This window comes from Lepidothrix coronata, unplaced genomic scaffold (assembly GCF_001604755.1).
Source record: "Lepidothrix coronata isolate B3197 unplaced genomic scaffold, Lepidothrix_coronata-1.0 Scaffold1, whole genome shotgun sequence".
NCBI lineage: Eukaryota > Metazoa > Chordata > Aves > Passeriformes > Pipridae > Lepidothrix > Lepidothrix coronata.
In genome coordinates this window covers 8,262,806-8,278,277 of record NW_016690181.1, presented here as the reverse complement: position 1 = coordinate 8,278,277, position 15,472 = coordinate 8,262,806, and the positions used below count along the sequence as shown (strand labels likewise).

General features: G+C 38.5%; 1 protein-coding gene across 1 annotated transcript in view; it reads left to right on the top strand.

Annotated features, from left to right (window-relative positions):
* The window catches only part of CUNH11orf74 (chromosome unknown C11orf74 homolog), a 56,344-nt gene extending 46,649 nt beyond the window's left edge, over positions 1 to 9,695 (top strand). The window contains exons 7-8 of the transcript XR_001873382.1: positions 8,950 to 9,118; positions 9,574 to 9,695. The gene's annotated coding sequence lies outside the window, so the exon portion shown is untranslated. The remainder of the gene's footprint in view (positions 1 to 8,949; positions 9,119 to 9,573) is intronic.
* Positions 9,696 to 15,472: the final 5,777 nt, after the last annotated feature.

Below are 15,472 nucleotides of genomic sequence, written 5' to 3'. Positions count from 1 at the left end.
CTTGGGAGTCTGAGCAGTAGCTTGCTCCTACCAGGGTATGAATTTTCAAAGCCCTACAAAGAGACTGTGAGACAGTTCAGTTACACCGACCAAAGAAACTGAACCAGCAGTGCTGTACTAGTGCTCCAGGCATACTCCAGCCTGCTGAATAGTTTAGCTGAGTGTGGCCATTCACCTCTGTTCGGCAGAGATTTGTGTTACAACCATCATGAATGTGATACTCCTGAAGATGTGCAGTGGAAAAAGTGGTGACTGACAAGGGCTGGGCCAGAGATTTGTTAGACTCCATTCACTTTCTGGGACCTTGCTGAAGAGGCAACTCACTGCCCTCCCTCACGGGCTGCAAGTCAACCTCGGCGTTTTCAAGCCTCCCAGTAAAGCGAGGAAACCCCTGAGAAGGGCTCCTGCTGGCCTCAGGAGGTGAGCTCCTGCACTGTGGAGCCGGGTGCCTGTGGTAGCCGAGAGGTTCCCACCGCAGAGCACTTTCTTGTGGCCGGGTGTCAGTTAGCACAGGTGGGTACGAGGGCTTGTGTCCGGAGCTCCTCTCACAGCAAGGTGCCTGTCTTTGCCAGTCATGGGAGCATGCAGTTGTCCCAGGTGCTAAATGTCTGCCCATCCCTTGGGAACACAAGGGAGACAGTTTTCCCTGTAATCATATTTAGTGGGACATCTCAAAAGATGATGAGTTTGGTAAATTTGTGATTGCTGGCTGTTGGAGGTGACACCTTGTGTTTTGCTGGCAAGATACTGTAAGCCAATACTGCAGGTGTATGATCTGAACAATACCACAAGTTAGACTGGAGATGGTTTCAGTGCTTGTCTACAACAAATTTGCAAGAAGAAAAGCAAGTGTTAAAAGGTGCTGTCATTTTTATAGACAAGCTACTTTATTTGCAATTGCAGTACCTCACAGTTAGAATGAAAATCAATTCTAATGCCTTATGAAAATGCAGAAATATTTGTCTCATTTACAGCACTTCCAAAAAGGACAGATAGTAAAATTCCCGTGATTAACGATCTAAATTTTATATACTCTGTGGTCCCCTGTTCAGTACATCTCTGCATAAATGTTTCAAAATAATAAGCAAAGATAGATTTGAACAAAATCCCCAAATCTAACTTCACACTGAATTTCAGGTTGTGGAAACTCTCTCTATATACTCAAAGCCTTCTTTCATCTGAATATTCCCAAACTTTGGGGAACTAGATACTTTACTTTAAAGATCTCTAACCAAACATTTCCGTAGCAACCACGTAGTACCAATCTGGACTAAAAAAACCAAAGCAGTCAGGGACTTACCTATATAAAAAGAACCAATGGAATGTGACAATTGAAATAACTACACTCTATAGGAAGATAATGGATAAAAGGACTCTAAAGATAGAGTAGTATTATATTTTATGTAGAAAATTATATCTTTCTAGAGAATGAACCATACTAAAATATTCTGTTGACTTCATGCAATTCTAGAGAGTCTTTGAATGCCCAACTGAAAAATTATGTGTAATGATTTTTTAATTCATGTGGATTTACAACACAGTTATCTCTTGAGCCATTAAAATGACATTAAAACCTGTGTGAGATTCTTCAGTATATTTTGTGGCAGTGCTAACACCTTAAATTAAGGCTTTAGCCTCATTCTCTCATATGTTACAACAGAGTTTGCTCTTATGTGGCTTTTGTGGTTGAGGATTCTGGTGGCAGTTTCTGGAGAGCAGGTGTGTACTTGTAGCAAGTAAGCCCTAAGTTTAATATGTTTTCTTGAATCCATCTGCTTTTCTGTCCATATGTATAAAAACTTGTATGATATGCATAATTCTTAGAAAGAAGCAAGTGTCATTTCTTATGTTGCTTATGCTCCTCAGAATAACTTAGCAAGAGGACAAATTCTACCAATTACTTGGAAGTGTTGATTCTGCCATTTAGATTTGCTGCAGATTGCACATTTATTCTTTGAGAGAGGAATGTTGAAATGCATTTTTCATCCTCTTTTCCTTATTTTTGTTTTTGTCTTTCCTACGTCACTTTTGCAACTAGCTTCCTAGAACTTGACAAGACACTACATTAATCTCATGAGCTACTTTCCTGCTGGATAAAATTTTAAAGTAAAAAATATGGAAGGCTGTTGTTTGGGCCGTGAAACATCAAAGCATGGTTAGCATTTCATGCTCAAGCTTAGCATTTGCAAAGCTGTCAAAACCAAACAATCAGGAAAATACAAATAATGGTCAGCCTTCTTATTGAACGAAAATTTAATTCCAAATATCCTTTGTTTAAATCAGCTGCTTACACTTCAGCTCCGCTGCCCATCAAGGATTCTGTTAACTAACATATTTCAAAATCCAAACTGTCAAAAATACTGACAGCTTGCATTAGCTGAACAGCATTTCCCGCAACAAAATTGTGATCTATTTAAGGCTCTTTGTTTTGGGTCGTGACACATTTCCTGAATTCCACAGATTTATTTGCCATTCATGAACATTAATAATGTCAACTGTACAAAAAACAATGGCCCAGTGGGTATCCTTCTGCTGAGAGGAGGAAGAAGAGAGCTAGTGGGAAAAGAGGTTGGCTGAGCAGCCTAACATTACTTGTGCTCCAAATGTGATGCTTGATGTCTTGCTTTTGATTCTTTTGCAATATTTGTTATGAGAATCTTGGTTGTCAAAAGAGCTAGCTGAATAACACCCCTCCCCATTGCGGCCCCCAACCCACATGTATGAACGTGCTGGCAAACAAGCTGATCAAATTCAATTCGCTACTATTTCAAGGGTATAGTTAGTGTTCATTACAGGGTGTGTTTTACAAGGTGCTTGCAACTGATAGCATTTACTGACAGGCTTAGGCTCTGATCACAAGTGTTCAAATGAGTGTTTGTCTGGTATTGCTTGTAATCCTATACTTCCCAAAATGTAATTTTGTAATGTATATTCTTTCGATATTTTTCACTCGCTGCCCCAGAATCAACAGATCAAAGTCACCCTTCAAAGATGATACTAAAAAAACATGACTTGGAGTGCTCTGAACAGAAGCGATGAAATTAGGAATGATATAAAATTAAGTAATGTTAAATTTAGGAAAAACAACTTGCTGAAATGTAAATACACTAGACTCTGCAAGTGCCACAAAGGGAAGCTGGTGGAGCTGATTTGCAGAGGTCAATTGAAAGAAATATGAAAACAAAATTGGAGAATATGCTACAGGAACAGAATAGTGCATCAGTCAGGAGCTGGACTTCTTTAATGTTTTCTCTTTAAGATTAAGGTACAAGAGAATGAATGGTTGAGGTTTGAAGAATTTTACTTGTTAAGATTGTCACTGTCATGAGTTCTAATTCTTATAGTGGAAGAAAGGATGGTTACTATTGTTGCAGGTTCAGTCTGATCGTTTTATTTCCACAGCATCTCTATCAACTCTTGATTTGTACACAGGCTGGCATTCCATTTGTGAAGCATCACTGCCAGCATTTGCAAAAATGAGAAGTGATATATTATTTAAATATTCTGCTTTTTTTGAACAGCCTCATTGCATTACAATTGCACAGTAACATAGGAGAGATGGCTTTTTTCCCCCCTGCTTTTAAGAAGGCAATTTAGCTTAGAATTCTGAAGTGGAATATTGGATCAGAACCACATCAGGGCTTTGAGAAAACCTGTGTTCTCTATGTAGATCTTTGGCTCATGACTGCATTGCTCAGCCTTGATCTCTTTGCTGAAGTAAATGACATCAATTTGGTCTTACTTTGGAATAATGAAGCTATTTTTTTTTCAGAATCCAAAAGCATTGTCTAATTTATATTTTCAGGGCATGCTTCTTTTACTGTTTTTTCTCCTTGCCTTTATTTGTCTCAACTGCTACTATACAGCAATCAATATAACATAGGATAATACACAGAGAACAAGGTATGGCATTGCTACATTTTTCAGCAGGAAAAGGGAACCTTCTCCGTACTGAGAGATAAAGAGGCCATTGAAACCTTTTTGTCTGGTCATCTGTCAATTTGAATAGATGGATATTGAGTTAAGCTGTTATTTTTATGAAGTATTTGTACTACCCAAATCAGGGAGGTGCTGCTTGTTGAAATAATTCGGAGGAAAACTCAGTTCAGTCAACTTCAAAGTAGTCTGTCTTTTGATGACTATAAATTCCTCTGGATGCTCCTGTCTCACTGTAGCTCTATCAGAATCAACATAGCAAACACAGGACACACACTGTCTGTTCTAGCTGGGCTCTTGTATAATGCTGCCAATTCTCTGGGACACTTCCAGGGAGCTGTAGCTTACCAAGAGGCTCCTCAGAGGAGAATGTAATTTTTATTTATTTTCTGTTCCAAAACACACCTCCATGTAATCCTGCTTCACCCTGTCCTCCCCAAAGGAATGTCTAGGGGAGAATACCAACACCTAGGCTGGTTAGCACTTGTTGGTATAACTGAGTGTTCAGTTTTGCTTTTCAGTTCACTTTCCCTAACCTTTCTTTTCCAGGTGGAATTTTTCCTTTGGTACCAAGCACTGAGGAAACAAAAATGTGTTTCTTCAAACCATCTCCATCTTATTAACATTGTTTGCTGATATATTGCTGATATATTCAGTAGGAGAGGAAACTGATTCTACCTCACAGTAAAGTTTCTCTGTTACAAATTTAATTGTTTTAAGTACTCTGGAGTTTTCTGTGACCTCTAGGTAATTTTTTTTTTTTAATGATTGTTGATACAATCTCTCAGAAGAAGGGGAGAAAAGAAGTACTTTGTTGGCCTAGTTTCAAGTAAGCTCTAAAAGTTCAAGTGGACCAATTACACATAAAAGAGAAACAATTTTTGTAAAGCTTCATTTGAATCCCAGAGGGGAAAAGTGATAGAAAATCAATTAACTTTCCACATGAAAAAATAGCTCATGTTGCAAAGCTTTCCTTGCATAGTTTTCTGATTATGTTTGGAAGCAAATTGTCTTGATTATACCTTTGACGGGAAGGAAAGTCTTTTAATTAATTTAGTACATGATACAGCAGTGCTAAATTGTATCATGGAACAATTGAGTGGGCCTACACCAATTTTTTTGCCCCGTTGAAAATGGATATTGCTCACTTAGCGATTCATGCTCTTGCTGGGTTGATGCAATTATCCATTGATTGCAGAGCATGTGACATGAAAATAGGAGAGGCTAAGTGGAATAAACAAAAAACCGATTTCAGTGAAGAGTCTGAAATGTCTCTTGTCAAAAATTTGGAAAAATCAAAGCTAAATTTCAGAGCCTGTACCCCCACTGGGACTGAACCCAAACCCTAAGACAGCCCCTACTTTGGGAATATTCAGGCTTCAGATGTGTTTTCTATTGGTCTTGTCCTGAAATGAGGATTGGAAGTGATTCCCTGTTAGCCATGTACTGACACAATCCTCAAACTCATGTGCAGCTATGAACTATTGATAGCAAATTTGTAGTAGCATCTCCGGTAGTTGCTGCACTAGCTACTTCTTAAACCAATTTTTGCCTCAAGCTGAAAACAACTACATTTGTTGTGTTTGCTGAGAATAGGATTTTTAAATTACAATTTTATTTACAATTTATTACAATTAAATTACAATTTTAATTCAGATGTTCTAAATATGAGAAACAACACATTCAATTTTTTTAATAAATAATGCATGTTCTTATAATGATGTTACATTATATTATTGAAAGAAAATAATATTAAGGATCTTCTTGATAGATCTGTTTGATATAGTACGTGTTCTTGTCTTGCTAAACTAGCACAACTGGGTCATGTCTCTTTTCCTGATGGATCTTGTGTGCTGGGAATATATTTGCCTGCACCATGCTTTTCATACTGAGGTGTGCTGGGTCTTTTCTGGTGAGCTATAGAATCAAATATCCAAGAGCTGAGTAATAAAGAAAAGACTCCACCACCAGAGAATGTCTTATGAATTCACTCATAGCTGTCTAAACTCAAATAAAATATTATCACACATTTTTCTACTGTCTCAAGGCCATACACAATGAAAAATTAAAACCTGTACAAGTGAGGAACAATACTCTGATTGCTCTCTGTTCTTTCTGATTTCTTAGAGAAGGGCCAGCTGGTGAGGGGTTTGTTTACAAAAGGAAGCTAGTAAATGTGGTTATGGAAAGACTTGAGATGGGATAGGAAGTTTTCTAGCAGCAGTGTGAAGGTGAGTGTGTACTAAAAATGAATTTCAAAGGTTCAAAGTCATGGCTGTCAGCACTGTACCACAGGACTGGTATGCCCCAAGCTAGTGTTATTATAATGTTCTGCATTGTTTAGAGATTTAATTTAATTAGAGGTCTTAGGTTTCATAATTATCATTTTGAATTGTGACAAAATTGGGCTGAAAAACATCAGTATGCAAGAAGTGCTGTCAGATGCGCTCTCTAGGCTTGCGTACCAATAAAAATATTTGTTTTGACCAGAATGGCAAAGCTGGGAACCAGAATGGCTGCATGACATTGCCTAGCATTAGATAGAGAGGTGCAATTTGCACCAGTTAACTCAGTAAAGATTGATTTCCTCAAGGATAGGTTTAAAATCTACTTGTGGTTCACCGAGGGTGTCAGTAGGGTGAAGGGGCCAACTCAGTACCTGCCCCTCCCTGAATCCAGCTGGTTGCTGCCAGTCATTTGGACCAACTGGGGACTGTGACCTTGACCATGATGATCAGGCTTAATTAACTGCGTGTAGTCAGTAAATGTATCCACACTGCTGGTACAAACACATACATGCTTTTTGCATCATGAATGGTCCAATGTAGCCCTCCACCTTCCTGTCAATAGAGATTATAAAAAAACCAAATATTTTTCCTTTTTTTGTTATTTAAATTTGTCTTTTCTATCATCCCAGATGCCATACATTTATGTACTTTTTTAGTTCTCCCAGTTGAAAACTACTAAAAATACAGTATGCCTTCACAGAGTTTTATTTTGCTTGCATTAAGGTTCTGTGTTTAATGTTTAGCCTTCTTCATCGAGAGGGAAAAATACATTCTTGCCCTGCTGAAAGGCAAAGATAGGTCGTTTAAGAACTCTGCTAGTGCTGAGATCAGCATCACACTTAGCCAAGACCTAACCTCTCTAAAAAAAATGAAAGATTGTGTCAAAGGTAATTGAAAATGTCACTGATCCTTAAGGGCAATCATGTATAGCTAATTGTTTCCACTGTGACTAGAATGTGATTTCCATTGGATTTCCATTGGATTACTCGAGGAAAGATGCTTCTTGACAGTTTCAGCAAAAATATGAAAGAAATATGGTATATTTAAAAAAAAACAAACCACCTCTGATCTATTTCAATTCCTGAATTTAGCTCTGGGATCATTAATTCCTAACTCGGTTCCTGTGCCCCACAACAGACCAATGGGAGACTCCGAAATGTGCTGTTTGCTGACTGACTGCCTTAAGAGACTAATGACACTGCTCCAGACATTGTTTCCCAGTATCTAAATACACAATAAAAAAAAAATTGTTGGGGAGAAATTACTTACCCTTAATCTTTTTCTATTTCTCTAAAATAACACGGAAAGGAGGGTAATTGTATTGACACTGTGAAACCAATTCTCGGTGCAGAGCACACGGTGGCAATGTTGCACCACTCCTGGGCAGCTCTCCTGCGGCACTTACCCAACCCAAATTCATTTACTGAGCAATAAATAGATAGATGGAGTAGAGTGCTGCTTTACCCAGGGAATATTATACTTGTACATGGTAGCAATGATTATGTTTTCTCTTAAAATAGAGAGAAAGGTATAGGAAAAATAATTTTTCTTCCTTTCTTTTTACCACTTTTGTATTATTTGCATGCATCCTAAGCACAGATACAGTTTAAGTTTTGCAGAAATAATGTAGCTGGTATTGGAAAAAGATATGACTATTTAGTTTTGTTCCATAAACTCAAATACACCTGCCTTAGAGGAGCACTTAGGATCATAAAAACCTCTACCCATCACATACAGAGAGAAATTGGGAACCGTGAAGGTTTCTCCCTCTCAAAAGAAAGCTTTACTATATAAACAAGCTAGCCATGAACTCTCTCTTTCAAAAACATCTCTAGCCTAAATGTAACCTTCCCTAAATGTCTACAGAGAAATAGAAGGAAACTTTTCCTTGGCAGGAAAAGTTTCAGGCACATGTAAGGGTGAGTTCCCAGGTTCAGTGGCCGTGGACAGCTCTCAGTGCAAAACCCCTCAGAGCTGTTGTGGGCACCTCTGGCTTTCTTCTCTGTTCAGCCTGACAGGAAGGCCCTTCAGAGGCAGACTGAGTAGCAGAGTACTTACATTACAAAGGCAACACTGCTGAGTATTTCAGGTCTCTGAGGCTGTTGCCTTTCATATTTGTCCTGCTTTTGGTGTGCTGTTGCAGCTCCACCAGCTCAGTTCCCAAGCCACGGTCTTCCATGGTTTTTCCTCTGCTTTCAATGATCTCTGTGTCCTGGCAGACAAATCCTTCTCTGTGCCTCTGTCATGGCTCATCTGATCTCCATTTCACCAACACAACAAACAATGCTATGCTGTCTTTGTTCCCTTCTCTTAATTCTATCAGACACAAATGTAAACTAAAATAAAAAAACCCACAAATGCTAAAGTGTGAGAGCAAGCACTCCAAGTAAGCAACACTCAACCATCTGCTTAGATTCATGCTAAGTACAGGCAAGTACATTCAAAATGGTTGGTATAGGTTGATTTTTATGAGCAACACATGCCCACAAAGGTCAGCAAAAAATAAATAAAAGGAATTAAACAAGTATTTTGATCATGTTGCTGGTAAGGTTACTGTAAATAAAAACCATCTAAATCTGCTGCAAATATGTTGAACTAATTGATGCAGCAATAACAGAGAAATGGAATGGGGTTTTTTTCTGTGTCTAAAGCCCTTTTTAGGTGTATACTTCCAGGGTGAAAATCAAGAGCCCTACAATCCCATGTCTTCTTTTTTAATTCACAGGAGGCCTAGCTTAAGTGGAAAAAATTGGAATGGAAACTGGCCAACAACTGATAATCAGGAGTTTGGTACCTTGGTCGTTCTTACCTCTCCTTGCATCCGAAAACCAAGCTGGAGGCCTTCAAAAATGTATTGAGAGAGGAAACTTAAGTGCCATAAAATTATTTTTCAGGTGTGTAACAGCTCATAAGTTAGATCGTTATTTCTACTATCAGTATTTTTTAAAAAGAGAAATAAATAAGAAGAAATGGCCATGGTAATGAATTTTCTGAAATGTGTCATCCTTGAGCAATTCAGCTGGAACTGTAAAGAACCCATTTCAATCCCTGCACGTGAGCCAAACCTGCCATCCGTGCCACTGTCTCCGCGGGGCAGACAGACACAGTTACTAATCTTTCAATCATATTACCCACCCTAAGAGCAGCCTTTCTGTGTTGCTGGTGAAACTTCTTCCAACTTGCCATCTTCCCTGCCTCAGAAATGCTATGATAGCTCCCATACTCAGTGCTGTTTTTCTTTCATTTCATCCTATTTAGCCTCTGCCAAGTCCCCCGTTGCCCAACACCTGTCAATAGTGCATTGGGATTGCGCTACTGTGTGTAACTTTCTGTGCTCTTTGCTTTACAGCCCACACTGCTGGAGATTAACAATCCAGATGAATTTCATCAGGAGCCCTTGGCCCAGCTGCTTACAGTCACAAGGCAAAGAAATGCACCACCCTTATGCCTCAGTGATTTAGCTTACGTCTATCTTTCTGTTTTTATTTTAAACCTGACTTTGAAACTGACAGAAACAAAATAAAACACTACTAGTAAGAAAATGATAAATCTCTTTTGTAAAAATTGTCATCTGTGAAGTGCAGAGAAATAGCTAAACATTTGTAATTTAGAGAGAAGGACATTAATAAGACCCTTAAAAAAATTCTTGCTGGCTTTTTCTTGTTTTCTCCCCTCATACATATGTAAAATATTAGTTTGCTAATCTCAAACAAGTGCTAAAGGCCCAAACATCTGCCAGTTGCTCTAAAAAACATATGCTTTTGGCACTTCATATTGATGGTATGATGATCTGAGGCATCTTCCGCCAATCTTTTTTTAAAAGACAGTACCAGTGTCATTTTCATAGTCAAGGTCTTAAGTCCCTGGGATGCCCAGCAAGGTGTCACTGGTGTGCAGATTTATTTCCACTGAGCAACGAGAAGTATTTCAGCAAGAAAAGAAATATAGTAGGTATAAATAGTAACATCAGACACTGTAGAGTACTGACTGAGGGCTAGAAAATTACTGAGGCTGTGATATTTAACTCTCATCACTAGTTCACAGCTGATGTATCTTTACTCTCCTACCCTGATAATATTTTGCTTGGTCAAGGTTTGATGGTAACAAACAATAAAATCCATAGTACCACATACATTTTCTTTTCTGCAGGAACGGCAGATGGAAAAAGTGTGAACATCACATGTAGTTGTTGAATGAACAGTCCTGCTTTCATGAAGTACATCAAAGAAAGGATTTACTGTGTGGGTTTCAGATGTAATATAAGCTCTTTTAGAGGCAGAGGGTGAGATTCCCCATTCAGTTCTGCAAGAGTGGATCATAAAAGCACGAGTAGTTCAGACAGGACCATGGAAATGCAATTGTCCAGCCTGCTCCGCAACTAAAACTAGTTTGTCCTCATAGGAAGTGACGCAATCTAGAAAATGGTTAGTGGAGACAATGGCTCTGCTATCCTGATTATCTCACTTTATTCTTCTCTACTATCCTGTGATCACTGGGCAATCTGTTTTGTAGCAAACACCATTTGAGATCGCACTGTCTTTGGGAAACTTCCTTTTCATGCTTTATTACTTCTCAGTGGAAGTGTTTTGTTTTGGGTGGTCTGGGCATCTGCAACAGTATAAGAGACCTTCTGCAAGATGCTTAAAATATTCCAACATTTTTCATGCTCTTCTATGACAGATGTTTTGTCCAGTCATATTACTCTATTATCTTGAAAATAAGTTCCTATTAAAGAAAATGCAGACCTAGTTTCCCCCCATTTTTTGTTACTTCAAAAATCTGTTCTACTGCATTATTGAGATCAGAGCAGTGAACCAGCAGCAGCATGCAGTAATTTTTACCCCTTCCATAAAGGTATTATCTTTCTTTTTCTGGTCATATAATATTTTCCAAATTGAAAATTTATTAAAAATCCTTACTATTTATGACTCAGTCTGTTTGGTTTCTTGCTGTTGTGGGATTAAGTGTATCTGGTTCACTTTTTTCAGATCACTGGGGGTTTGTTTCTTCCCCAGAAATCGTTATTTTGAGATCCTCAGTTCCATGAGCAATCATGCTTTTGCCCTCATGTTCAACATTGTTGTTGCTACTGAAAAAAATATTGGGTTTTAATCTGTGGAGTATAAAAAGAGTGTTTTTGATCTCCCTGCTAGACTCCTTGCCCACTGCATGATGATCTAACTTCTTCTGTGGTTAAAATCTGTGATACAAAGGAATGTGTCTGATAATAAAATTTACCAGTGGGTATGCTGGGAAGTGCTTTAAATATAGAAAAGGGCCAGAACACTGCTCAGGTGGTTGGAACCACGATGGTTTCCCTTGAAAATAGAAGCAACTTGAATTAGATGAAATCCAGTAATATATAGTGAAAGGAAATTCACGTGAGGAGAAATTTGCCGATAATCAGCCCTCCTGGGATCTCACCAGACTCCTGTTAAGAAGAATGGGAAGGGGACTTTGACATTATCAATGTAACAGAAATTCAGCCCAGCTCTGTGTGGTCTTCTATTCTGGCCCTTTAAAATATCATCTTCCTTAACAAATAACATCTTGGACAATAACGAGGACTTAATGTGTTTTCCTCTACGATATTATAAGAGCATGGATCTGTTAATTTAGTTTATTAATGGCTCATTGGTGTGTTTGCAATAGATTTTTGCTGTTCCAAACATTTGAAAGACAGAGAGAAAGAAAAGTCTATTGTCTAAGTTTTTGTTTTCTCTGAGTGTTATCCCTGAAGGCACATGTATTTGCTTGAAAATAATTGCGAATGTCACAACTCTGATTCAAGCGTATGTGTCACCTGACTTTCAGGGATAAGGGCACTTAAGTTGCCAGTAAACTACAGCCTAGGAATACTCTGGCTTTTTCAGTTCCTAAACATATTTCATAAGCAGCATTTCCCTTCTAGTCTGTAGCAACAAGATTTGATATTTATATATTGCCCCACACATGCATCACATAATGTTGCCAGATTCTTTATGATTAACTGATGTAATTGACTTCTGAGATAAAAAGAAATTTATGTGGGAGAATCCACAGAATAAAACAAAGTTACAATTGTATTCGAAAGCTGAACTAAGAAAAGGAGGAAATAGACCTTTTGTGAGGACAGCCATTCCTTCAGGGAAGCAAGTGTAAGAAAAGCCACTGCATCAATATGGTGAGGAGCAAGGGCATGCCAAATTTATCCCACACCTTGGCAGTGTATCTGTCTCAGTGTATCACAGAGAATGCAGGAAAATACAGAAGGTACATTCAGGAAGTCAGAGCAGGTAAGGAGCATGCTTCAACTTTTCAAGAAGTCTTCTGCTCTCAGGAAGGACTGACTTGTACTTACTTTTTGAACTAGACTTTCACTGCTCAAGTATTAAGCTTACTAGTATCGACCTACACTACATCTGTCTTAATACACCTGCCTTGTATCTGGATGTATTCCCGGTATTAAAAAAAAGACTCTAAAATAGACAGTGGGTGTGTACATCAACAAACTTGCAACTGAAACTGCAGATCTCATATGACATTCTTTTAGTAGCTGATGTGTTGAATGGGTTTTTGTTACTGTTACTACAAATTAATTCCAAAATCAAAGCTTTGAGCACTCCTCCTAGCAAACTTGCTTTATAACCACCTGAACATCTCTGGGCTTACAAGATTTCTACAAGAGCTATATTCACTCAACAACATTTTTGTGGGAATTCAACAAAATGGAAAACAGAAACAGCAACCTCCAGACAATGGTATAAGCATAGCGCACAAGAAATCAGACAGGAGAGTAATCATTTGAACATTAGGAATATTTCAGATCTTATTGCAGCTATGATGAGAAGGAAAGGCTTTTGTTTTTGTCCTGAAAGCTTCATGGCTTTGCTTGCAACTTTTGGCTTTTACCACTGTGTGCCTGGATAAAAGACTGTGAGGATGAATACAATTTTCTGTTTGCTTGATGAAGGAAGGGTCTTAAATTAGTTATAAAATGACTTTTGTTGATTTATTTATTTTCCCCACTGGAACATGGTGTGATTCTAGAAAATATGTCTTGCTGATGAGGACAAACTGTGAGATCCCACAATTCCAGAGGGATGTTCAGTTACGCTGGGGTAATTTGTATCCAGGGAGTGGTGCATGGTGCCTCCTATTTAAAGAGTAGAGGAGGTCTATCTAACCTTCCTCACTGCGTATATTAAAAGCTCCTCGTTTTGTTTCATATCACAGCAAGGAATGACAGACACTGCGTGAACCCCCAGCTAGTTAGTTTTTCACTACAGAACTGAACTTCAGCAAAGACAGATAAATAAGAATACTTCCAGACCTAAAGAAACCCGTTGTTCTTGTGTTAATAAAAGAAAATTGAACAAAGGAAGGAATAAGACAGAGAAGATTAAGTGACTCCTTATCTCATAGCGCAGTGACATTTTCTTATCCTTCTTAGAATTCATGGCCAGCTCTAGGAGTTGTGTTAGTAAACTTACATATTAAAATTCAAAACTACTTGCTGAACTTTAAAATATTTTCCCTAATGCCCATTAGATTGAAAAGAAATCTTCATTACTTCTCTATTTGTGAATGGCTTCCTTCTGTCAATGTTATTTTGTGAGTTACCAGTCGCTGAGGCATTGCTTTACCTTTATTTAGAGTGGTTGGAAACGCAGAGTTATACATACTATGAAGTAAGTAATAATTTATGACAAGGTGTGCAGTATGCAAAATGTCATATAGTTTGCAGAGATTAATGCATGAGCCAAGTGCAAATACATTAACTTAACCAACTATCTGGAAAGCAAGATAAATGAAAGAGGGAAACGAATGCAAAATAGGAAGAAAAAGGCATTGTAGTGACAGAAAACACTATATAGCATATGTATTTAATATAGGGACCTTATGAATTAATGTCTCATCTCTGAGTCAAATACACAGATACTTGTCTCAATAGGGACAGTCGTATAAATCAGAATGGGCCAGTTATGCCTGAAAATCAGAAAAAGTACTGGAGACTGAGTTTAGCAAATCTTAGTCTGTTCTAGGGTGTCACACATCTAGGTATGTGTTTCTAAAACCTTTCTACAACATTTTAAAGCAAATATCCATGTCTTATTCTGCTAAGTCCCATTTCTGCAGTGCATGTTAGTAGAAAAGGTAAGACGACTCATTGTTTTCAAGCCAGTGCATTTCTAATGAATTGCTTCGTGCTGTGATCTTTGGGAATGGTATGCTTATACCCTCAGGCACACACATAAAGCCAGGAGCACAAATTGTTTCAATACTTATCTGTGGTCCATCCCCAAGGCATCTACAAAAGACTCTAGGTTTCTTGGTTACACTCTAAACCTGGCATGTTTTCTGTGCCAACTCCAGAATTTACACTGTAAAGCTCCTGACCTTCAAGTCAGGAGCTTTCCTCGACGTCTTCTGTGTTGACACTACTTGCCTTACTATTTACTGTGATTAGCTAATTTCAGCCTTTGCAGACATGAGTAAGTTTAGGCTTAATGAAGGCCATCTGAATCTCAAAAAATCGCACCATTAGGAACATGGACCTGCCATCTTCCTCTCTTCCTATAGTGCCTGACTCCCTTCCCCCCGCCCCCCCCCCCCCACTTCTGGCCTCAAGTGCTACAGCTTGTTAGGCTGCAGAAGAAGCTAGTCTGTATGTCAGTAACTTCTCATGGTTGCAGGTCCACAACATCCAGACTTTTACATGAGAGAAGCAAAGGCATAAAAGAAAGTGAGGTTGAAGAAACAGGTTTAGAGAGAAGCATCCATTCTGGTTGATACACTTCTTCTGTCTTCGAAGCCGTGGCAGTCCTCCGCCGTGTACACGGCAGGCTCTGCTGGTGTGGTTTCTGAAGCTCATTACAAATTGCCATAGGTGATAAAGATGATTAGCTATATATTTTTTCCTGCATTTGTGGGCTACAGTGTGAAATTTAAGAGCCCCTCAATATACAGAAAGTCCACCTAGATGATTGAATGAGCCTTTCTAGCACCATGAATCTCTGTCTATAGATATATAACCATTAGGATCCTATTTTCTGTAGGCTGAACCACTAAATTTATGGGACTAGGCAGTCTACAGAGGTAGCTGCCATTCTATGAGACTGAACATATGCTGCCTGCTACATTGAAATGCACAGTACCTTGTTCTGAAAATCTTTGTAGTTCATTTAAATCTGAAATAAATCATATATATGGAAAATATACTCTAATTTTAGGGGGAAGGAAAAAAATAACGCAATCTTATTTGACTG